This window comes from Glycine max, chromosome 10 (assembly GCF_000004515.6).
Source record: "Glycine max cultivar Williams 82 chromosome 10, Glycine_max_v4.0, whole genome shotgun sequence".
Taxonomy (NCBI): domain Eukaryota; kingdom Viridiplantae; phylum Streptophyta; class Magnoliopsida; order Fabales; family Fabaceae; genus Glycine; species Glycine max.
The window spans coordinates 6442873-6453764 of NC_038246.2; positions in this window are offsets into that span (position 1 = coordinate 6442873).

Here is a 10892-nt window from a genome sequence, read left to right on the forward strand (position 1 = left end):
ATATCTTGAGAGAAAATACTAAAAATGTTAAGTGATATATTTGTCTATTAGACGATCATAGTTTAGTCAGTACAACAAATCCTATTGATTTGTCTAGAGCCAACAATGGCTGCTTGGTAGGACAAAGAATATTAGAGTTTAAGTTAAGTTTGGGGTAAATCTTGCAAGTGTAAGACCATAAATGACAGTGAACAATACTTGTAACTTTGATAAGTTAGTGAAAACTTGGTTGTTGTCAAGAATTGAACGTAGTTGTTAACAGATTAGCAAGTGTACCAATTTTATCACAAGTAGTAAAGATTAAAATGAAAGACCACAGGGACTTTGTTTGTACTTGCGTTGGTAAATACCCAATTTGTAAGCAAGAGAAGAGGGAGTAGAATAGAAATAAGGAGAAGGAAAGAAATTAAATTTAAAAAGGCAAGAATAATAAAATAAACAAGAAGAAAACAAAGATGATTTAGAAGATGATATCAGAATGCAATTATGTTGGGGCCTAGCATGCCTAACAACCCTTGATGCAATATTAATGTTTTTCTCTATTAAATATTTTCCCAATTTCCACCCACATCTACTAATATGCTCAACCCTGATCCCTCATGATGAAGAGCCTAATTTATGTATTCTCTCTCCCAAATTCCTTTGCAAAGATTTAATCATAAATAACATTAAGTATAAAAATGTATGCAAAGGCACACACAACAAAGTCACTCTATCCCTAGTAATGCAATGTTGAGATGCATTTTTCCAGTTCTTTAGACATTATCATTTTCCAATGTATAATCCCTAAAAATAGATGCATGGATGACCAAACCACACAATAACAATGAAAAGCAGAAAAGAACAATAGAAATTGAAATTGCATTAATAGATAAAAAGAGTAATTACATTACAAGGGCTTTGGCTACTAGGCTTCAACAGAAGGGGGTTTAGCCTAAATTAAAACATTTGCTTGTCCTTAAGCAAAAGACAAGTCTGAAAGTATCAACACATGAGATAACTGTGAAACCTTTTCAAACCTTTCACTGATTGGTCTTGAGCTTGCATTTGGCTTGATCTTGTGATGCAAGCATGAAGGAATACACATGGGGATGAAAAAAATTAGCAAGTAGAAACTTCATCAAGACAAACTTACCACACTTCATTCCTCACAAGGTTAGTGTTTCCCTTAGCGCACAAGTGTCTCGGCTAAAAGTGTTTTCAATCTAACAACTAAAAATAATATTCCCAACTTTGCACTTCATCCTAGTTAATGTAATCATACACACATATTGTGAATCACTAGGGACTTTTTAGGCTTGTAACGTGGTCGGGCTAATAAGGAACTCATGGTTTTTCTTTGGATTCAAAATTAGGTTCTAAGAGAGCACTTACCTAATAACTCATGACTTATATTTCGCAGCCCCCAACTTTCCTGTCTTTTATTCCTAACAACACACAAAATTTATTTAGCACTTAGTTGCTATCAGCTCTTTATTTGAAACACAATTTTTTTTTCAATTTTTTTTTCTATTTTTTTTAGAAATTGAAATTCATTTGGTACTATAGCAACTCATCATATTTTATCTTTGCATGTGTGTTGTTTGTGATGTTCTTGAAACAAAATTTTTCACCCAACCAAAATTCCAACTCCCCCAAATTAAGGGTAAATTTGCCATGACCCGTGCTCTCCTACAACCTAAGATAAGGTGGTCATTAATTTCATTAGGCTCAGGTTTCAAAAACAATTTACTGCATTAGGCTCAACAGGGTGCAAGGGATTCATTCAAATAACAGGTTGGCTATTTGGCTAAGTGGCTAAGAAAATCAAACAAGGCCTTGATCATTTCCACCCTATGTATGTACTCAAACAATCTGAGAATGTTGCAAAATCAAGAAATTAAGAACAATCGTGCTCTCACAATTTTAAGGTCACACATCTCACCAGACTTTTATGAAGTGTTTGGCTTACCATACCATGATTTCTATTTGGACTTGCTAACCTCTTGACTCTTGTGCTTTCGATTCATACTTCATCACTCACAATAATGCTTGCTCACACGAATCAGAACTTTCACAATTATCTCGTCAATACACAGTATCTCATGCATCAATTATTCAGAACAAGTCATAACCCATTACTAATTTCCTCTGTCCCTATCATGCAAATTATTTTTATTCAATGATTGAAATTAAACTACTGAAATTAAAATAAAGAAAAGGAAACTAAAGACAAGAAAAATAAAGAAAAGAGAAAAAAAAATCATGGTAAAAAATTGGGCCTCAATTCTGTGTGGGCCTTGGATTCTAAGCTCTATGAGCATTACTGATGTCCATAACATAATCATCATTAGCTTCAACATCTGCGGCATCATCATCAGCAACACCAGAGGTGTCACCCCCCTAAGAGAAGGAGGTTGGACTCCTGGCCAAGCAACCTGGGCTAGGAATACCTCTAGTGTCATTACTAACTGCTGGAGGGAGAGATGGTGAAGGCTTTGCATCAGTAGGTACTGGTTGTGGTAGAGGCTATGCAACATAAAGAGGAATTGCTCCGGCTAAGAAAAAGGCATAAAGGTCTGGCCGACAGGTGGAGGAGAGACATCTGGCGGAGGGACCGTTGGTGGAAGAGCTGGTAGAATGTCTGGAGTGGCTCGGGTCTTGACCTGTTTTGGCCCTAGAAAGACACTAGAAGAGTTTGTAGGATTCACAACTGGCTTGACTTCATTTTTTTTCTAGGAACACAGAATTCAGGTGCCCCCCAACGAGGTTAGCTTTTTGCTCAATTTCCCCCACCTTAAAACAAGTCTTGCTATCACTGGGATGCTTAATTCCCTTAAACAAGTTGAAGGTAGGACAAATAATATTAGGGTTTAAGTTAAGTATGGGGTAAATCTTGCAAGTGTAAGAACCATAAATGATCGTGAACAATACTTGTAGCTTTGATAAGTTAGTGAAAACTTGGCGGTTGTTGAGAATTAAACGTAGTCTCGAGGTTGAGACAAACCAATATAAATTCCTTTTGTGTTTTTTTGTTGTTTAACTGACAAAGGGTTTTGAATTTGTTTTTAGATCTTATATTTTCTTTTGTTTTTCAAATAAAACTGTTTTTCTCATCGTTTGATATAATTTGTATCAAAACCTCTCTAAGTGTTTTAGAGATTTATATTCATCAGACGATAAACGTGTTTTTTAGTCTTAAGAAAAGTTCTAAATTTCTAAAAACACAATTCAACCCCCCTTCTTGTGTTATTTTCTTCTATAGTTTAGTATTAGAGCTCAGCCTCTAAAGGTTGAACACATAACCGTGTGTAAAGGAAAAGATCTAGATGAAAGATAACCAACGTCAGTTCATCACTGAGGGAGCATCTCTCACAAGGCCACCAGGGTTTGTTGGAGAAGATGTTAACGGTTTGACAAGTGTACCAGTTTGTCTCAAGTAGTAAAGTACTCGAAAGTCCGAGTGTCGATTTCTACAGGAACTTTATTTTGTACTTGTGTTGGATAATTTCCAATTTATAAGAGGAAAAGATAAGTTGAGGTATAAAAGATAAATTTAAAAGAACAGGGTATAAAATAATAACTATTAATAGAAAATGAAAGAAATAGTAGGGAATTCAATGAGATGGGAATGTTAGGACCTAACATGCCTTATTTACCTAAGATGTATTATTTGTGATTTTTCTCTATCAATCAGGTGAATTTATCATATCCACCTCTATTAGAATACTTACCCCTGATGTCTCACGATGACAAGCCTATTTTACCTATCTATCTCTCAAATGTCTTCACAAAGAGTCAATAGATAAAATGCATGAAGTTCTAATTCTAGATGCTTGTTTTCATGCATGGGCATAATATAATCACTCTATATCTAGCAATGATTTTATTAAGATACTCATTCCTTTTATTTCTATTAAAAATTATCCTCTGTCGAGCGACTAATTCCTAAAGATGATGCAAGGATGAATGATGCATGAAATTAAAAGTAAGAAATGATAATAGGAAAGAAAATACCTATTTGCATTGATAAATAGGAAGTGTACAATACATCTTTTGGCTTTTTAGGCCTGTCAGGTCCTAACTAAGAGTTTAGCCTCTCATAACCATAAGGGGCCTTACACTAGAAAAGGGGTATAAGAACTGATGGAGGAGAAGGGATGGAAAAAGGGAATAGAAAATGATGAAAGAGAAGAAAGAATTCCCTAAGGTATAGTTCTCAGGCTTTAGGTGTGTATTAGAGTGTTCTGAGACTCTCAGTGTGTCTTTTAACTTTGGCTTGACTCCCTTTTTATAGCTGCTTGAGTGGACTTGGGCTTGACTCTCTTTTTATAGTTGTTGAAGTGGACTTGAGCCTGATGCCAAAAATCTTCCTTATTTATATTTTTGATATTTTTTGGATCTTTTTTGCTTTTATCTCTCCTTTTCATATCTGCAAGGCATAAATAAAAAAATATAAATTCCTAACATTTAAGCCAAAAATAACTACTAAATAAATATTTTTAAAGATATTTTCAATATATTTTTATTATAAAAAATAGTTCATATTTTAAAGTTATCAGAAGACTACCCCTACTAGAAGGACAAGATGAAGATGTACATCAAGTCCACCCAGTATAGAATCAGGCTCATCATTACCAATTAAATGTGTGCAATCAACAAATAATTAATTCTTAAAACTTGAAATAATAATTTTTTCAAATCTTTGACACATTTAAACACTTATTTGTATTTATTGTTTTTTTTTTCAGAGTTTTTTATGTTAAAAATTTACTTGATGAGCTTTGTCTAAAAAGTCCGACAAATTAATTTCTAGTCAAAATCCTTGCAACTTAGGAAGAAATGCACAATGCAAACCCATTACTCTAGTCCCATTCAAAATTGGAAGAAAGTCTTTTTTTTTCTACCTAGAAATACCAAATCAAGATTTGACTATAATATAGTCACAAAAAACAAAAACCCACCCCTTATACCTTTGTTTAATCACACTTTCAAATTCAACACTACGCACACTCACAAACACTTTCATTTCTATAGACATTATTTTTTCCTTTTTCTTTGAGCATTTCTCTTCATTTAATATTTCAAATTTTTCCATGGAGTTCAAATATCGTACAGATCAAAACCAAATGACAACATCACTAACGCCACACCCTTTTTCCATTGTCCCCCGCTTATCCAAAAACTCATTAGGAAGTAACGCTTTATTTTCGTTGCTTCCTTTCAAGATACCCATTTGTTTTGTTGTTTTCTTTCTTATTTTTTTAAAAATAGATTTTCTAACATTAATTCGTTTATATGGCATGTGTTTGTGCCAAGAGGTTTTTCTAGTAATGTTCCAGCATCATATATTTTCCCAATGTCGGTGTCAATCAATGTCAATGAAGAGTTCCAACGAGAGTCAGAAAATGAGCAAATACGATGAGAATTGGAGAAGGAAGAAGTCTGGAGGAAGATATTTGTCGATGAAATGAAATTGGCATGAAGATGAGAGTTGAAGGAAGAAGTCACGTGAGAAATTGTGTTGAAAATCTCATTTCGAGAACAAGTTCCTATGTCTTCCAATCAAAGACCAAGCAATTAGGGTAATAACATATTTTGTGTCACATTTCCCATTTACACTCAAAGTTGATACCAAACAACCTATTGCATTGAGTAACAAGGACAAAAACGTGTGTATACTGGTTAGTATACTTGCATCCTATTTGTTTGGTTGACCAATACTCAACAATACATTTTCTCTATAGTATACTTATATTACTACAACTTTTTTGCCAATAAAACCATGTTGGGTGATCATAATATGTGTGTCTTAGGCAGATGGTGTTAATATATAAGGAATGTTGAAGTTCTTTTGGCCACTAAGCATATATTATTTTATTAATCCCATTGTAGGCTAAGCTAGATGCTGAACTTTATGGTACAAAGCGTAAAGCGGTGATACCTCTTATAGTTGATGACAATGACAATTTGTCACTCAGTTTGCCAAAGAAATCTAAGAAAAAATGGAGTTATGCATTATGTTAAATTAATACTAAATTGAAAAAGGGTTGAACGATCATCTTCAAGGTAAAAAGCACAAGGCTAAAGAAACATCTCTGAGATGTTAGAAAATTAATGAATTTATATTTGTTTTTAGATAATATGTTTATATTTTGTGTTTCATTTTATAGAAGAGGATATTTTGTATTTCTAATTATACAAAGATCATTGTAATGCTTTTATTTATTTATTTCTGGAGAAAACTTCACAAGATTAAATACATTAAGATTTCTTAAAATTGAGCTCTTTTTCAAAATTACCATTATTTGTGGGTGTGTCAACGATATAGGATTTTACCTCTTGTCATTCAAATACTTAAAAAAAATATTAAAAATGAACTTTAAAGAAACTAAATTTGAAAAATATATTTTAAAAAATAATATTAAAATTTGTATTTAGATAGAGTTTAAAATGTTAGTAAAAAATAAAGTTATTAACATTGTTGAAGGTTTTTTTTTTTTCATGTTTGTTAACACACTAGAGTCATGATTCCGTTTTTTTTTAGATTTTTGGCAACACAATGGAAATTACAATTTTTGTTGCACAAAAAAATTATACTTTGGTTGTACATGTTGTATTTAACCCTCTTCTCCTCTTGTACAACAGAATCATGTTTTTGTTGTACACTTTTTCCCTAGACCCAAATATACAACAAAATTATGATTCTACTTCACTAGTGGGATGCGAAAAAAATATAATAAAATTGTGATTTCGTTATGCATTGTACAATGAAATTGTAATTTCATGGTATAATATTTTTTACACCTCCTAACATAGTAAAATTGTAATTTCATTGTACATATGGAGAAAGGGTAAATTTGGAAATTTCAAACGGTAATAATGGGTTGGAACCAACAAAGGGGTTGGAACCAATAGCAAGTCCCTTACATCAATAGGGACAAAGGCCACAAGGTCTTATTCAGTTACCTCTTTCTTAAAACATGGCCCAAATACATTTCCATTTTTCATTGAACTAAATTGATCGAATTGGTAGGGACTATATTTTCACTGGCAACTCAAAGGGTAGTTGTTTTCGCCATGATAATCGGTCACCTTTTCCTAGACACTAGATACTATCACGACGATAAGTCCCTCTCGCACTTTCCCTCCCCTGCCACTCCGAACCTGATTGCAGGTTTTCATTATTGGGTGTGAATTGTGATGGAAATTCATTGCCTTCTACGGCCAAAAATACTTAAAGCTGCTTGCAGAACCCAGAATTTTTCCCTTCTGGGTTCCGGGTACAATAAGTTTCCCCCCTTAAATTAACTGACCTAATAACATGTTTAGTTTTCATTAATATTAATAATGTATTTACTTGTTTTAAAAAATGATATTTTCAGTGAAGACTTAATAAAGTCTCGAGGATGTTATAAGATTGAGAGTAAGGTTTGAAGAAGAAAAACTGAGATTTTTTTTTAATTTTTGATGAAATTTGATGTTTTCTAATAAGAAAATGTCAGATGAGCGAAGGAAAAAGGATATATTCAAAATTGTACAAATTACAATTTAATTAAAAAAAGTTCTATCTTCAATTTCTATCAAATTAAATTAAATTTTTTTAACTTTGTTTCTTACTTAATAACAAAGGAGATATTTAGAATTGTGTTAATTACAAAAATATAAAACTCATGAGCCACACTTTGAAACTACCAGAATAAGGTGATCAATCATAGATTTTTTTATAAACAAATATTAATTATTAATATGTTAATTTTTATTAACGGGATGACTCAAACTCATAAACTATCTCTTCCTTCTTCTTACTTTTACCCTCAAGACAATCTTATATCCCAGTGATCAAGCATAGATTAAGTGGAAAGACAAAAATTGCAAAAAAAATTAATTTGGTTTTTATGTCTTAAAGTTTACAAGAAAAACATTTATCTTTTATGGAGATTGATAGAAAGGTGCCAGAGAAAAGAAATATGCCTATATATGATTTTTATTGACTTGAGAAAAACTTATGTCTGTGCCAAAAGAAGTATTGCGAAGGACTTTAGAAAATAAAGGTTATTTTGCTACTCCACTATACTCAAAGATAAATTTTATCCTATTGTTATGTGTTTTTCTATGTTTTATAATAGTGAATATTAGATTTTAAAAGGATAATAATAAAAAGGTTAGAATGAAAATAAATGACAATATTAAGATGTGAATGTGTGGTTATAAAAAAATGATAAAATAATTGAATGCGATTGGTGTTGGACTAATTGAAAAATAAAACAAAAAATCAATTAATAAAGGTGGTTGAAACATAAAAGGAAGACTTCGAGAGACACTAATAAGAAGAAAAGGATGATAGAAAAGAATAGTATTATGATAAATAATAAATAAAACTAATAAATTAATAATTACATTTGTCCATATAAAAAAATATTATTAAAATTTTATGCCTTAATCGAGCGAATTACATTCTCCAAGCCCAAAATTATACAATGTATCTGGTCAACCTTGTCTATGTATATATAACGGGTTTTTTTGTTTTCTTTCATCTTTCTTGTACATCAAACAACTTATAAATATGTTTCATATGTTCATTTTCTTACTGCTTTCTCTCAATCTCTCTATTTAATCTTTTTTCTCAAAACAATATTTAGAGTAAAAGTTACAAACTGAATATAGGTTTACAAAAAAATATTTTTTTAAAAAAAATTATTTCTTATTTTTATCATTTATTTTTTTTAGAATTAATGTGTAAGTCGATCTCTTCTCAAGAATAATGACTTGACTTTATCTATCTTTCCATTATAAATGTTATTTGGCTTCCTTTGATTGTCCAATTACTTACATATACATGTAATTAACGTTGAGACAAGGAAGGAAGAAAGGGGTGAAGTTGGAGAGAGGGAAATCATGAAAGGGGTGTGACGATAGTGCTGCCAATATGTCTCCCTTAACCCTGTGGGGTGGTTCACTTTTGCAGGAAGCTTCTTTACTCTTTCCCAGGTACGGACACTGGCTGTCCAGAAGGGTAAGATCTGTATGCAATTGCAATGCATGTGTATATGTTTGTGTGGTAATGACAGTAGTAGAGCTCTGCTGCCACTCGTACCCTTAGCCTTATCATACAAGAAAAGGCACTTTGTCCTGCCACTCTTATATTGAATATTAAAAACATTTTAAGCTAATATATTAAATATTTTATAATATACACCTAATTAAAGACCTTCATGAACAAGATTGTATTAAGTATTATGCAAATTTATCTTGAAATCTCCTTTCTTTTTAGCTTGTCTAATATTCTTACATAATGCCAAAACGAGTTGGCACGAATAGTCCTACCCATAGAGGAAAATTTTCATCTTTTTCAGACACAGGGTTTCAATCCCTTTTTAAGAAAATTCACATGGTAGACATTTAAGGACATCTGACACTTAGAAGCCCGTTGAACTTAAATAATTGTGATTGGATTATTTGCGATTTAGATTTATACAATGGGTTGGATTTCTACGAATCTCTAACATGCCATCCTTTTTTTAGCTGGTGTAATCTAACATGTCAGCCACGTCTTGCTAGATGAATTATAAGGAGTGTTATCTCTTTCTTATCACTTTTAATTGTCTATAAAAATTAAGAAAATAATATATGCCCATATAATGTTTGCATATGTAATTGCCTGTTAATTACTGCATAAATAGTTAACTATATTCTCATAAAAAAATAACTAACGACTTTTTTTCCTAAAATTCCAAGATACACCAGACAAAATTAGTCCAGGTATATGTATATATGAGGAAGAATTCACTTATTCCAACAATAATTCTTAATAATTATTTTTTATTTTTATCATTTATTTTCTTTGAGATTTAATAATAATTATTAGATCTTAAAAAAAATGAATAATGAGAATAAAAAATAACTTTATTCTGAAATAAGTAGATCTCTACTTTTATATATATATATATATATATATATATATATAAATAAATATAAAAGATGATTAATTAAATTTTTTAAGAAAAATAAATTATGACAAGATAATATATACTTCATGCATATAACATGATAATAATATAAAAAAGGAAATATCCAAAAGATATATTTAATTGACAGTAAAATTTATATAAGAAAAATATTATAATTTTTTTTATTATAAATACTGATATAATTATCTAACAATCAATTATGGTTGGAGAAAAAAATTAGCAAAATATAACATTGTTTTAATTTGTAAATTTGATGAGTTTACACTCATTACTATCGTATAAAATATTTCGTACTTAACATGGAGATCCTCAGAGAGGAAACTAGGAAAGCTTACTCATGACTTGCAAGTTGCAGCAACTCACCGGTGAATCATTTCATTATATCATTTTTTATCATGTTTTCATCATTGAGATAGTAACCCTAAACGAGTACATGGCCACAAAAGATAGAGAGTAAATTAAGTGGGTCGAAGGTCAAAATAATTACTTTGCGCCGTGTTTTGTTGTGGGTCATTTATTTCACAGTCAAATAGATAGGAAGGACCACAAAAAATAATATATAACTGTCGAGTGTATCGCTGGAGAATTACTATGCTGCGATGTATGGCTTTTTTGGGTATATACTGCTACGTGTTGCTGTATGATATTGATTGATCCTTGTGCACAAACCTGCTAACTGTATGGTCATTAATTTGCACACGCATCAAGAGCTTGTACTACACGATATTCCTGATGGGAGATCGATCGCTGTTAATGTTATTACTACACATATATAGATGTTAATTTATGTGTGTGTGAAAAATCTCAGTTGCAGTTGTACTTAAGACAAGTAACATCTCAGTTACAAATTTGCTAATTATATATCCATATAATTTACCATTGATATTTGTATCCTGGAAAGCTTCAAATTGCAGCCTGCATTTGGGTGCAGATCCAGTAATA